We start from the raw sequence: 16020 nt of genomic DNA, 5'->3' as shown, positions 1-16020 counted from the left end.
GTATTAATGGACAATTTTGATTTTATATAACAAAAGGTATTACATGAAAAATCTAGTTCAATTAAAATTAGAAACAATTCTCTTTTTGTGGTGGCAAAGAATTGGAAACTGAGGGAATGCCCATCAGTAGGGAATGGCTGAACAAGTTATTACATATGAATATGATAAAATGCTATTGTGCTATAAAAGAAATAATGAAAGGACTGTTTCAGAAGAGCCTGGGGAAAATCACACGAACTAATACAAAGTGAAGTGAAAGAAACTGAGAACAATTTACACAGTAAATGCAATATTGTAAAGATAATTAACTTTGAAAGATCTAGTAATTTTGATCAACATAATAACCAAGAACAATTTAAATGGATTCATAATGAAACATATTATCTACCCTCAGAAAGAGTGATTCTGTTTCTTTACTATATTAAAAAAAATAAAATTATCTGAGAGACAGAAGATCAGCTTCTTTAAACTGGAACTGTGTATCTCAGAGCAAACTTTCCCTAGGAGTATGATGACTACCCTGGGGCACAATTAGTCTGTCAACAAGCATTTAAGTCCTTTATATGTGCTAAGCATTCTGTTAAGGTCTGGGAAGTTAACAAGAAAACAAAAACTTAGAAATTGACCAATTTTGATGAGCTACTGAAAGTATCTATTTTCATCCCTTTCTTCTCCAATATACAGAAGAAAACTAAGTAAAGTTGAAGGGGAGGTCAAGATGGCAAAGTAAGGACAGGGACAGGACTGAGTTCTGCAAAATTCCCCTCCAAGCAACTTTAAAATTATGCCTCAAAAATGAATTCTGGAGCAGCAGAAACAACAAAAGGACAAGGGGGAAAATAATTCCCAGGGAACTTAGAAGGCTGGCAGGAAGGTTTTCCTCATTGGAGTTCAATGCTAGCATGCCAGCAGCGGATCTTGGGTCCAGTGTCATCTAACATCAGCAGTGGCAGCTTCCAGAGGTCTTGATCCATGGACTAGAAGTGGGTCAGATAATTGGTCTGAGAGTGATTACAAGGGACTCTTTGCTGGCATTGGGCGCAGGACTCTGTTTTATTGTCCATATGTGACTCTGGGTCAGTCCTAGAGCAAGAAGGAGCATTGGCACTCTAAAGCATATGTTAGGTGAGTGAAAACCCTATTCGTAGTTCCATGGTGGAAAAGAGTACTTGTGGTTACTCACTGAGCAGAGCACGTGCCAGGAGAGCAGTGACCACTCCTCTCCTTATATCATTCCACCCTGGAAAAATTAAAAAGTTATAGACTCCTAGAATTAGCACTTAAAATAGTAGCATGAAAACCTTGAACCTTGGAGCAATGCTCCCTCTACCCTGGGAGCAGAGTCTAACTTTAATATAAAGTTAAAAGTCAAGAAATAGGCTGAAGAGCCAACTAGGTGGTTAGCAGGTTAAGAGCCAGGCCTAGAGAGGGGATATCCTGTGTTTAAATCTGCCTTCAGACACTTCCTAGATGTGTGAACCTGGTCAAGTCACTTAATTGCCATTGCCTAACTCTTACTGCTGTTTTGCCTTGGAACCAATATACAATATTGATTCTAAGACAGAAGGTAAGGGACTTTTTTAAATAGGTTGCAAAAGTGATCAAAAAAAAAAATTGATCGTAAGGCACTATAGGGACAGGGAAAGTCAAAACACAAACTTAGAAGAAGACAACGAAGTCAAAATCACTGCATCCAAAGCCCCAAAGGAAAATGTGAATTGATCATAGCCCCAAAAAGAATTTCTGAAAGTGCTCAAAAAAGAGATTTTAAAAATCAGAGAGGCAGAGGAATTTGGAAAAAGAAATGAGAGCAATACAAGAAAATCATGAAAAGAATTCATAGCTTGGTAAAAGAGGCACTAAAAAATGTTGAAGAAAATAACACATTAAAAATAGAATAGAGCCTAAATGGTAAAAAAAAAAAGTCATAAAAATGTATTGAAGAGAAAAATTTCTTAAAAAAGCAGAATGGGACTAATGAAAAAAGATAAACAAAAATTATCTGAGGGAAAGAACTTATTAAAAAGTAGAATGGGACTAATGGAAAAGGAAGTACAAAAGGTCACTCAAGAAAATAATGTCTTAAAAATTAGAATTGGACAAATAGAAGCTAATGACTCCATGAGACAACAAGAAACAATCCAGGAAAATTTTTAAAAAATAGAAGAAAATGCAATATATATCACTGAAAAAACAACAGACCCAGAAAATAGATTCAGAAGAGATAATTTAAGAATTATTGAACTACCTGAAGTTTATATTTAAAAAAAAAGAACCTAAACATCATATTTCAAGAAATTATTTAGGAAAACTTCCTTGATATGCTATAACCAGAGAATAAAATAGAAATAGAAACAATCCATCAATTACCTCCTGAAAGAGATTCCAAAATGAAAATTCACAGGAATAATGTAGCCAAATTCCAAAGCTCCCAGGAAAAGGAGAAAATATTACAAATAGCCAACAAGAAACAATTCAGATATCAAAGAACCACAGTCAAGATAACACAAGATTTAGCAACTTCTACATGAAAGGAACAGAGGTCTTAGAATATGATATTCTGGAGGATAAATAAGAATCACTTACCCAGCAAAGCTTATTAGAATCCTTCAGGATAAGATGGATATTTAATAAAATTGAAGACTTTCAAGCATTCCTAATGAAAAGACAAGAGCTAAATAGAAAAACTGACTTTCAAGTACAACACTCAAGAGAAGCATAAAAAAATTAAACAGGCAAGAAAAATCATAAGGAATACAATAAGGTTAAAGTGTTTACATTCTTACATAGGAAGATGATAATGTTAATTTCTAAGAGTTTTATCATTATTATGGCATTTAAAAGAAGTATACATGGATAAAGGACATGTTTATGAGTTGACTATGATGGGATACTATCTAAAAAATAAAATCAAGGAATTGCACTGGGAGAAGAGGGAAGAATGGAGTAAATTATATAACATAAAAGAATTATGAAAGAGCTCTTATAGTGGAGGAGAAGATGGGGGAGTGGAAGACAACTCTTTTCAGAATTGGTTCAAAGAAAGAATAATATATGTATTCAGTTGGGTATAGAAATTTATCTTACCCTATAAGAAACTAAGAGAGAAGATAAGGAAAGGGGGCTAATAGAAGGGAGAGCAGATTGGGAGAGGCAATGGTGAGAAGCAAAATAATTTTGAGGAGGTTTAAGGAGAAAGAGAAAAGGATAAATATGGAGGAAATGGAATTAATCATACTTGTAAAAATATCACAACTTTCTCTGATAAAGCTTCATTTCTCCAAACTATGGAAGCCAAATATGTCATTTTCTAACTAAATGGTCAGAGGATATGAACAGGCAGTTTTTAGATAAAGAAATCAAAGATATCTATAGCAACATGAAAACATATTCTAAAATTGATTAGTTAAATGCAAATTGGAACATCTCAGAGATATCATCACCTCACATCTCTTGGTTTGACTAATATAAGAGAAAAGGAAAATGACAATATTGAGGAAATTAGGGAAAATTGGGACACTGAAGCCCTGCTGGTAGAGTTGTGAACTGAACCAGCTATTCTGGAGATAAATTTGGAACTATGCCCAAAGAGTTTTAACACCCTTTGATCTAACAATACCACTACCAGGTTTATATCCCAAAGAGATTTTTTTTGTAAGAAAAAGTATCTATAAGTTCAAAAATATTTATACAGGCTCTTCTTATTTTGGCAAAGAATAAGAAGTTGAGACAATGCCCATCAATTGAGCTAAACTAGTTATAGTTAGAATATCATAATATTCCATTATGATGGAATACTACTGTGCTATAAGAAGTAATGGCAGAATGCTTTTAGGAAAAAACTGGAAATACTTCTATGAACTGATGCAGGGTGTGAGCAGAACTAGGAAGGCAATGTACACAGTAAAAACAATATTGTAATAGTAACCAACCATAAATGATTTAGCTATTATCAGCAGTACAATGATCCAGGACAATTCCAAAGGACTTAAGATGAAAAATACTCTATATCTTCAAAGAAAGAACTGATAGAGTCTGTAAAAATGGAGATTTGAACCCAAGACTTCAATCCTCAGAAGTCCTTGGCACTTCCCAGAATGCCCTATAATCTCACCTGAGATACCCACCTGGTTCAAGAACAAAATGAGTATTTAAACTGACTGTACCGCCTATTTGGGCTCTCTGCTTCCACTTCTAAGCACACGGGTCTCTCAAGATGTAGTAAGTGAAATTTATTTTGTATTTCTTTATCCTTGATTTCTAATAATCTTTGATAAACCTCTAAAAATATAATACTTTTAGTAGAGAAACTAATTTAACTGTTACAAGTCTGAATAAATATCAAAAGATACTTTTATTTTTACTTTGTTTTTCTCAGGATTTTTTGGGGGGAGATGGTTGTATTTTCTTTCACAATATGACCAATATGCAAATATGTTTTGCATGATTGCACATGCATAATCCATGTCAAATTGCTTGTCTTCTCAATCAAGGAGTAGGGGAGAGAGCTTGGAATTTAAAAATATTTTTTAAAAGAATGAGCTGAAAACTTATTTTATACAAGCCATTCTCCAATCAACAAATGGTCAAGGGATGTGAATAGGCAGTTCTCAGATGAAGAAATCAAAACTATCAATAAGCACATGAAAAAATGTTCTAAATCCCTCCTGATTAGAGAAATGCAAATCAAAACAACTCTAAGGTACCACCTTACACCTAGTAGATTGGCCAATATGAAAGCAAAGTGATAAATGTTGGAAGGGATGTGGCAAAATTGGGAAACTAATACACTCCTGGTGGAGTTGTGAATTAATCCAACCATTCTGGAGGGTAATTTGGAATTGTGGCCAAAGGGCCTTAAAAGATTGACTGCTAGGGGCAGCTGGGTGGCTCAGTGGATTAAGAGCCAGGCCTAGAGATGGGAGGTTCTAGTTTCAAATCTGGCCTCAAGCACTTCCCAGCTGTGTGACCCTGGGCAAGTCACTTAACCCCCATTGCCTAGCCCTTTCTGCTCTTTTGCCTTGGAACCAATACACAGTATCAATTCCAAGACAGAAAGTAAGAGATGTTTGTTTGGGTTTTTTAATTAAAAAAAAAAAAAAAGATTGCCTGCCCTTTGATCCAGCCATACCACTGCTGGGTTTGTACTCCAAACAGATAATAAGTAACAATGCTTGTACATAAATATTCATAGCTGTGCTCTCTGTGGTGGCAAAAAATTGGAAAATGAGGAGATGTCCATTGATTAGGGAATGGCTGAACAAATTGTGGTATCTAATGGTAATAGAATATTCTTGTGCTGAAAGGAATAATGAACTGGATGATTTCTATGTGAACTAGAAAGACCTCCAAGAATTGATACAGAGCTAAAGGAGCAGAACCAAGAGAACATTGTACACAGAGATTGACATGCTGTGGCACATTTGAATGTAATAGACTTTTCTACTAGCAGCAATGCAATGACCCAGGACAATCCAGAGGAACTTTTGAGAAAGAACACTATCCACATCCAAAGAAAGAACTATGGGAGTAAAAATGCAGAAGAAGAAAAACATATGGTTCATGTGGGTTCAATGGGTATATGATTGAGTTATTGATGTTAAAAGATCACTCTATTTCAAATATGAATAATATGTAAATAGGTTTTGAACAATGATACACGTAAAACACAGTGGAATTGCTTGTCAAGTTCCAGGAGGGGGGAGAGAAGAGGGATGGGAAAGAACATAAATCATGTTACTATGGAAAAATATTCTAAATAAATAAAAAATATATTTTTTAAAAACTGATTTTACATGTAATGGGGGGGCTGAATTTTTTTTTTTAAGGAGAAAACCAGGATTAGTGCTGGATTCCTTTTAATGAGAGAGAGAGAGAGAGAGAGAGAGAGAGAGAGAGAGAGAGAGAGAGAGAGAGAGAGAGAGAGAAAGAGAAAGAGAAAGAGAAAGAGAGAGAAAGAGAGAGAGAGAGAGAGAGACAGAGAGAGAGAGAGAGAGAGAGAGAGAAAATACCAAAAGATATGACAACCCAGCCAGATCTAAAATACTTTCTGTCTATATAGCATACTTCCACATGATTAGATAGGATGGATCCCTATCCTAATTACTGGACTACTGATGGAACTGTGAACTAATCCACCCATTCTGGAAAACAACTTGGCACTATGTCCCTGAAAACTATTAAACCTTGTATATTCTAACCCATTGATACCTTACCTGCTGAAAAGATCAAAGAGAGAAAGAATCTATATATATACAAACATATTTATAGCAATTCTTTTTGCAGCGATAAAAAAGTATTGGAAACTGAACTAGGGAATAGAGGGTGATAGGATACTATTCTGCTGTAAAGAATGATGAAGAGAAATGACTTTCAAGAAAATTGGGAAGATTTGTAAAGACAAACAACTTTGACAGACTTGGGAACTCTAATTGACACAATGACAAACCACAATTCCAAAATACTTGTAATGAAACATACTAGAGATTATAGACTCAAAATGGAGAATGAGACATCTGGTGGTGGGTAAAAGGAGTTGAAAGAGAGAAATAGACTTGGCCAATATAGGAATTTATTTATCTTGAATTTATCTGTAAAAAAAGTTATTACTCTTAATTTCTCAATGGGTTGGAGGAATGGGGATGGAGACAGGAGGGAGGTAAAAAGGAAGAAGGATCATTGGGGAAAAAAATTTAATTAAAAAAATGGATTCCCAGTTTCTCTCCCAGTATTCAATAATATTCTTAGGATATAGTAAAATTACTGGGTCAGATGGAATGAATAGCTTCATGATTCCCTATGACTTTCCAAAGAGACTTGGATAGATTTCCTGGTCTTATCAGTAACCTGAGAAACTTCCTCTCTAATTATTAATTCACTTATGATCAAGAAATAATAAACACAACAGAAACAGAGAATAAGGGACACATGATGGGTGAGTGCATGTGTGTGTGTGTGTGTGTGTGTGTGTGTATAAAAGCAATCAGCTTCCTGTCTCAACCCAGAAGCTCACAGCCCTTATTCCTCCCTAAAAGCCACCAGGGAAGAAGAGGTTTATGGTCTTTCAGGGTCACTATTGAATTCTGACTCATTTTGTTACCTCACATCCATCTTCATGGCTGGCAAGAAGCAGTTAGATGATATCTACATGGGATTGACCCTTTGGGGTTCTCTTTACAGAAATGATATTCCTTTAGGAGAGGGGGAGTCAAGAAGGCAAACTATCAGTAAATAGTATAGTGAGGAATTCCTCTCTAATTTTTCCAAACAAATCTAGAGAACACACGAGACCAAATCTTACTGGAGAAATCCAAGAAAAAGTTAGTGAGTCACTTTTCTAGCCCAGACCAGGCTAGGATTAAGAGACTGACAGATTGGACACTCTGGATGGAACCCAGCATGGAGCATTCCAGAGCCTAGAGAGAGGCTATGAATTAGTGGGGAAAGGGGATCCAGATCCATATGGCACCTCTACTCAGATAGAGGCACCACAGCAGGAACAGGATCAAACTGACAGTTTTCTTGCCCAATAAAAGTCACAGATTCAGAGTGATCTGATGAGAGGACCTGCACCCATCCCTCTTTCACCCCATGCTGGTCTTGGGTCCTAGACCTGAGAGTACTGAGAGAAGAGACAGCTCAGAAGCATGTAGCAGTGGTATGAGTCTCACCTGAGGAGCAGAAAGGAGTATCAGTTCTAGCTTCTAACTCAGTCTGAAGCCCACAGAGGAATATGCAGGGCAAGAATCCTAGTCTAAAGGAAAGTCTGCATTTCTGTCACTGAACCAGCAGTTTCCCAGCTGGCTGAAAGGGGCTTAGTACAGAAGCAGTCTATTCTTACTCAGACTCCAACTTAGGTTGAAAACTTGCAAAGCTTAGACCAGAGGGGCAGCAACTCAATGTTTCTCTGATTCAAACCACTTCTGGAGCACTATAATCCTACAGCTTCCCAGACTGAGCTGTCCCTGAGGTCCTAGGACAACACAACCCTCAATGAAGAAAAAAAAATGGGAATAGCCCAGATCTTCCTTATAAAAGTGTATAAAGTCAACCCTAATGTCAAGTCAGAAATCAGGAAGTAAGCTAAAAAAAAAAAAGAACAAACCAAAAAAGCATCCCATCAAAAAAAAGTTATTATAAAGAGAGGGATATTTAAGACATAAACCCATAAGAAGAAAATAACTACTTAGAAAATAAGAAAATAAGAAGAAACATCTACAAGCAAAACCTCAAATAAAAACACTTGAGCAAAAGAGCTTGGACAAATATTACTAGAATTCCCAGAAGAAATTAAGTAAAAGTTTAAAAGAAGCTAAACATATTTTTGTCAATGAACTGAGTGTTTGAGAAAAAATTGGAAAAGAAAAGGATTATTAAGGAAAAAATAAAAGGGGAATAAACAACTTGGTATGAGTCAAGCTTTCTTATGAAGCCTTGCCCAAACAACAAGTACCCTGAAAATTAAAATGGATCAGATAGAAGTTAATGACTCCATTAAACAATGAAAAATATTTTTAAAAAGTCAAAGACTAGAGAAAAGAAAGAAAAATAAAAAGTGTCTCAAGCTAAAACAACTTAATTGAAAAACATATTAAGGAGAAAATGTTTAGGAATCTTTGGATGACCTGAACAAAATGATCATAACAAGAGCCTACAACTTTCAAGATATCTTAAAAGAAAACTGCTCAGATCATTTAGAGTTAGCAGGTAAACTGGAAATAGACAGAATCCACCAGTGAGCTCCTGGGGAAAAAAAACAAAACTCAAAATGAAACCTTCTAGGAACATGACAGCCAAAATCCAGAGTTTTCAGTTAAAAAAAAAGAAAAAAACTTCAAGCAGCCAAAAGGATATAATTCAAAAGTACTGAGGAATCATGATCAGGATCATACATGATTTTTCGGTGACCACTGTACAAGAGTGGAGAGCTTGAAAAAACATATACCAGAAAGCAAAAGAAATAGATTTACAACCAAGAATTATTTACCATGCAAAACAAATTATAATCCTACAGGGGAGTAATGAAATTTTAATGAAATAGAGGGCTTCCAAGCATTCTTAATGAAAAGAGCAGACATTTTGAAGTTCAAACAAAGGAGTTAAAAGAACTTTAAAGGGCAGGCAGCAGGGTGGCTCAGTGAATTGAGAGCCAGGCCTGGAGACAGGAGGTCCTAGATTCAAATCTGGCCTCAGATACTTCCTAGCTGTGTGACTCTGGGCAAGTCACTTAACCCCCATTGCCTAATCCTTTTACCAGTCTTCTGCCTTGGAGCCAATATTGATTCCAAGATGGAAGCTAAGGGTTTAAAAAAAATTTTTTTAAAGAAACATAAGAAGATATACATTAATAAACAATGATAAGAGAGTAACCAAGGATATACAGCTTGAAATTAAATATGGGGAGATGATATGTGTCCCTTTCGAACTCTATCATAATCATCAAAGGATATCAGGGGAATCTAATTAGACAAAAGACTTGAGAGTGACTCTGATATGTCTTGATGATCGTAAAAGAAAAATGGAGAGGAAGAGAAAAAATAATATAATACAAAAGTGGAAGAAAAGGTCAGACAAAATTATTTCATTTAATAAGTATACAGGAAAATACCTATAAAATGAGGAGGAGGTGAGGTAGATGACATTTGAACCTCATTATCATCAGAAGTAGCTAAAAGGAAAGGAGGCTAAATACCCAGAAAGTTCAAAACTGCATGTCATTCTATAGGGAAATAGGAAAGAAAGAAAAAATGGAAGAGGAAAGAATTAGAATGAGAGTAGATTAAGGAAAAGATTAGTCCTAGGCAAAACAAACCCCATATATGTACAAAAACATTTATAGCTCTTTCTGATGTATCAAATTATGGAAATATGAAGCTGTAAATTGGGGAATGCCTGAACAAATTACTATTATGCTGTAAGAAATGATGAAGAGAATGGTTTCTGAGAAAATTGGGGAAGACATTTGAATTCACTAAGAGTGGAGTGAATAGAACTAGAAAAACAATTTTTTCAAAAACAATATGGTGAAGACAAGCAACTCTGAAAGAATTAGGAACTCTGCTCTTTATTGCCAACCACAATTCCACAGAACTAATGATGGAACATGTTACCCAACTTCTGATTGAGAGGTAAAAAACTCAGAGTACAGAATGAGGAATGAGCTATGTATACTTTCAACATAGGAAATGTGCAAACTTGTTTTGCTTGACTGCATGTCTATAACAAGGGTTTTGTTTTTCTTTCATTCTCAATGAAAGGTTGGGGATAAAATATATAAATATGTTGCTGATTGAAAAAAAGCTCAGTGAAAAAAAAGTGATATTTCTCCTCCTCTAATCCACCAAATGCCTTTTTTACTCTCCCAGGTCTTAATCCCATCTCTTGAACCTTGGACAAGCTACTTAACTAGACCTGGAATCTGAGTTTCCTCATTTGTAAAAATCAAAGGGATTAGATTGCCTTTGAGGTCCCTTTCAGTTCTAGATCTCTAATCTCTTCATGAAAAAATACATTTCTAAAATAACACACATTTATGTTATCTTGGCAATTGTTTGGGATCTTGAAAAGCTGGCTTATCAAAAATTTCTATTCATTGATTTCCACCTTCCAACTTAAAGGTAATAAAAGGTAACTGGGATTTATCAAGGCTCTGATAAAAGGACTCATCTCAAGTACAGAGAACTCAATTTCAGCATGGAAGAGAAGGCACCCTTCACTTTGGTTTGCTCCAAACTCCCAGAGGTTATTCATGTAAAGTTGGAATGGACTTTTGAAAGGCTAGCTATAAAGACTGAGGAGGGCATTGAATGTGGTGTTCAGGGAAGACTCACCTCTGGTATGTATCCATGTGCTTGACTCGCCCTCCTCAGAAGTGCTCTCAAATCTAATTAGATAATGCATGTAAAGATTTTTTTCAGACTCTTTAAGTGCTACACAAATGTAAATTATCATGTTTATCTAACACATGCAGTTTACAATAGCAGCCTCAAGCACTTCACAATTTGCCTGACCTTTTGGGATCCCTTTAACCATGGTTTGTCCTGGTACTTCTCAGGAAACATCTTCTCATTCTTAAAAAATTCCAGAAACTGGGACTGTCCCAGAAAAACCAAGACACATACTTTGAGGTGAATCCTAGATTTATTCTATCATTCTTTCTCCTTTCCCACTGCAAATAATTATCTATTTTCAAGTTTTTGCCAAAATAGCATTTCTCCCTTCCCCCTCCCCATTGATTGCTGAAGCTGAAGAAGTGTAAAGTCTACACTATGGAAGTTCAGGGTGATCATGGTTGTCATTTCATGGTTTCTTAATGCTAATACAACAAGCTATCTCTTGCCCAGAGCCTCAAACCAGATGTTATCCTTTGTATAACAGCACCACCTGCTGGAATCTTTAGCCTTTTATATCCCCACCAGAATTAATACAGGAAGCTACCCAAAATAAATATTTTATCTGGAAATGGAAAGTCTTTGGACCTTCGAAATAATAGTTAAAATCAATGTAAATTAGAAAGATGATGTTCCAGTTTTTCCCCCTAAGGCTAAAATTACAACTGTTTCCAGCACACAATTTCTATTGAAGAGGAGGAAAGATCTGATTTCCCCCCTTCTTTAAAGGGAAAATGTTTTGAGGAATGGATCACAGTTCCTTAGAGTTTAACACAGTGTCCAATAAGTGTGACAAGTTTGAGTACCAGACCTTCCACTTTCTACCCATGTGGCCTTAGGCAAAACCTCGTTTTAAAAATGATACCCACTAAAGACTCTTTTATCATCTAATCTAGCATCCTGATCATAGGATGCTGAAGAAATATCAATTTAATGTTTTATTTTAATGGATGAATCAAAACCATCTATTGCCCAGATTACAACATACAGTTGGACAATTTGTCACACTTAGAGTTTAATAGGATGATAGTGTTTTGATAGAGTAAAGTAGGAGAGAGGTTGTTTTGCCGTTAGGAAATTTCAAAACTCCTTTAATAATCCCAAGTCTCCCATGAAAGCAAAGACCTGGGTTTATAATCCCAGCATTCTGCTGATGTTTCTATGTGGCAGTGGGACCTGAAGTACAATAGTCCCTAAAGAACTAGAAATGACCATCACCCAGAGATTCTGGGGGATACACTCACAATAGAGATGCCGCTGGCACAGGGTGGGTATACACAAGCTATAACATACAATAAATGAGAAATGTCAAAGAACAATGGAATAAAATATATTTTTTCAAGGAATTATATGATAGGAAGAAAAAATGAACTAGTTATGTGGCATGGGTGAGAAGTAGAAGGTGCCAGCAAGAGTGATCTATTTACCTCTAAGTGATGTCTGAAGAAAATAAGGGAGGCTTTTACCACGCTGGGTAGAATTCTTAGGATATGGCCAAAAATCACATAACATGAACAAGTCCAGAAGGGATTCCCCCAAATCTGGGTTATACATGTATTATCACACGAAACATGTTTCCATCTATATAAGTGAATAATCTTATAAAAACAAAACCCTAAAACATATACCCAAATAAGTGATAAATCATAAGCTCCCATGTGCATTCTTACTCTAAAAATTCTTTCTCTGGAGGTGGATAGCATTCTTTGTCATAAGTCCCTCAGAATTGTTCTGGATCATTGAATTGTTGTTAGCATATCGCATTTGATTGCTCTACAATATTGCTATCACTGTGTGTAATGATTTCCTGGTTCTGCTTATTTCACTCTGCATCCGTTCATGTAAGTCTTTACAGCTCTTTCTGGAATCATTCTGTTCATCCTTCATTATAGCACAATAGTACTCCATCACTGTCATATACCACAAATTTGTTTAGCCATTCCCCAATTGAGGGGCATCCCCTTAGTTTTCAATTCTTTGTCACCACAAAGAGAGAAACTACAAATATTTTTCATCAAACATTTTTCCTTTCCAATTTTTTTCTCTTTGGGATATAGACCTAGTAGTGGTATTACTGAATCAAAAGGTGTGCATTCTTTTATAGTTTTTTTGGGCAGAATTCCAAATTGCATTCCAGAATGATTGGATCAGTTCACAATTCCACTAGCAATGCATTTAGTGTCCTGATTTTGCTACATCCCCTCCAACATTTATCATTTTCCTTTATTGTCATGTTGACCAATCTGATAGGGATGAGGTAGTGCTTCAGAGTTTGCATTTCTTTAATGAGGGATTTAGAATATTCTCCCAAATAATTATTGATAGCTATGATTTCTTCATCTAAAAACTATCTATTCACATCCTTTGATGATAGATTAGAATGACTTGGATTCTTATAAATTTGACTTCGTTCTTTATATATTTGAGAAATGAAACCTTTATCAGAGAAATTCCTTATAAAAAATTTTCCCCATTTTGTTGCTTCCCTTCTAATCTTGGCTGCATTGATTTTGTTTGTACAAAACCTTTTTAATTTAATATCATAAAAACTATCCATCTTACATCTTGTAATGTTCTATCTCTTGTTTGGTCATGAATTCTTCCCCTTTCCATAGATCTGACAGGAAAACTTCTATGTTCCCCTAATTTACTTATATTATCACTCTAAGTTTAAATCAAATATCCATTTTGAATTTATCTTGGTATAGAGCACGAGATATTTGAGATACTTGATAGAAACCTAATTTTTGCCATACTGTTTTCTCATTTTCCAAGCAGTTTTTGTCAAATAGTGAGTTCTTATCCCCAAAGCTAGAATCTTTGTGTTTATCAAATACTAGATGCCTGGGATAATTTACCTCTAATCTATTCCATAGATCTACCCTTCTATTCCTTAGCCAGTAAGATTGTTTTGAAGATCACTGCTTTATAGTACAGTGTAAAATATGGTAGTTAGGTCACCATCCTTCACAATTTTTTTCATTCCTTTGATATTCTTGATCTTTTATTCTTCCAGATGAATTTTGTTTTTTTCTAGTTCTATAAAATAGTTTTTTGGTAGTTTGATTGGTATGGCACTGAAGAAGTAAATTAATTTAAGTAGGAATGTCATTTATAATGTTTTTCCAATTTTTTAGATCTAACTTTCTTTGTGTAAAAGTGTTTTGTTTGTGTATTCATATAATTCCTGCATTTATCTGGGCAAATATGTTCCTAGGTATTTTATATTGTCTAGAGTGATTTTAAAAGGAGTTCCTCTTTCTAACTCGATGCTAAGGTGGAAATATGTAGAAATGCTGATAATGATTTATGTGGGCTTATTTTGTATTCTGCAACTTTGCTAAAGTTATTGAATATTTCAACTAGTTTTTTAGTTGGATTTTCTAAGTATACCATCATATTATCTGCAAAAAGTGATAGTTTAGTTTCCTTATTACCTACTTTAATTCCTTTTTCTTCTAAGTAGGGTGGAGTAATTTCCAAGTTCACACAAGGAAATAAATTCAGAGAAGAAATTACTCCATCAAGGTCACATAGTTGGTAAGTAAGTGTCAAAGTCACTAAACCTCAGGTCTCTGACTCGAGATCCAGTGTTCTTACCACTATGGAACACTGACTCTACAGTGAGCTAACAAGTTCTCAGTGCCCATCCATCCACATTCCTTATGTGCCGAGTTGGACATTAAGATATTTTCCTAAAGAAGTGGTGTTTTCATGGTGCCATTATAATGACTAAGTTTGGCTCTAGAAAAGAGTAAAAATAAATGGATTCCTCTTCCTCCCTCCTGATGAAAGTCAAGGACTCTGAGTAGGAAACATGGTATAGACTGCCAGATTTGGGTGATATATTGGTTAGTTTTTCTGAAAGGCTTTTTTTCTCTTTTAAAATTTACTATAAAAGGCTGGAAACCTCGGGAAGGAACAAAGTGGAAATGAAGGGGATTATTTTAAAAATCAATAGTATTAGAAACAGGGTTACAAATGATGGTGAAACATGAAACATGGTGCTATTTTTATTATACTTCAAGGGTCTCATCAGTTAAATAAGCTTCATGGATAAGTCTGCAGGTCTATCCATCATCATAACGCTGTTTCTATGGGAAAATGTAGCTGAAACTTCCAACAACCTAAAAACTTTTGAAAACAACTTGATGACAAATTGGTGCCAGGAATGGATCAATTCCCATAGTTCACCACCAGGTGTCACATCAACCCCACATTCCCTAAAGATCCTAATTCAGTTTGAGATGATTGCCTTTAGATCAAAGGTTCATATCTAATAGATTTCAGTGGGTCTATGAAGTAGGACGGAGAAAAGCATAATTTACTAAACTTCAAATTTTCCATTCCTCTCAATTAAAAACATTTTCAGTTTTTTTGAGGTTTCATCAAACTGACAAAGGAATCCTAGACACAAAAATGGTTGTTTCATTCACTCACCTTTTTTTTTTCCCTCAATCACCCATTATTGCCTGGGTTTTCTTGAGAGCTTTGAAATGATCTAGTAGTAGTAGTCTCTTGGTAACTGAGGATGACGAGAAATGATGTGCACTAAATAAATATTTGCTGATGAAAGCTGAATATTGATGAATAAATGAGCCATTCTGCCTCTTTAGGCTAACATAAAACTTCTACAGTGGTGAGGATTTCCATATCTCCTTCTGATCAGAGATATTCCTTAGAGCACCCTCTTACACAACAAATGGATTATATTTTAGGTGTCCTTTTTCACATTGCTGGGGTTGGGGAATTGGGACCTCATGATCTGGAAAATGCATTTAAAAAATTTTAACCCTCCCTTAATGCCAGAGGAAAAAATCTGATTTTCCTTTTCTTTTATGGGATATTTACAGTAAAAGAAACTGTGCATATTCATGGTATTAAAAGATAGAATATGTTGAAATTGTACAATATCATATATCATAATATTATATATAGTATATTCTCGAGTTTCTAAACTTTTTCTGTGTCATCCGCTGGCCTTTTCATATTCTCTGTGGTTTCTACAAAACTCCCCAAAAACTCCTTCTTCATTTCTTCTGCTTATATAACCTGCAGTATACATTCCACAATGGGGAAAGTCTCGATGTGGAGGGATATCTATACTTTCTCAGTGGAGTGAGGGTTGGGT

This window comes from Monodelphis domestica, chromosome 6 (genome assembly GCF_027887165.1).
Source record: "Monodelphis domestica isolate mMonDom1 chromosome 6, mMonDom1.pri, whole genome shotgun sequence".
In the NCBI taxonomy this organism is placed as follows: domain Eukaryota; kingdom Metazoa; phylum Chordata; class Mammalia; order Didelphimorphia; family Didelphidae; genus Monodelphis; species Monodelphis domestica.
Note: the sequence above shows the minus strand (reverse complement) of the source record.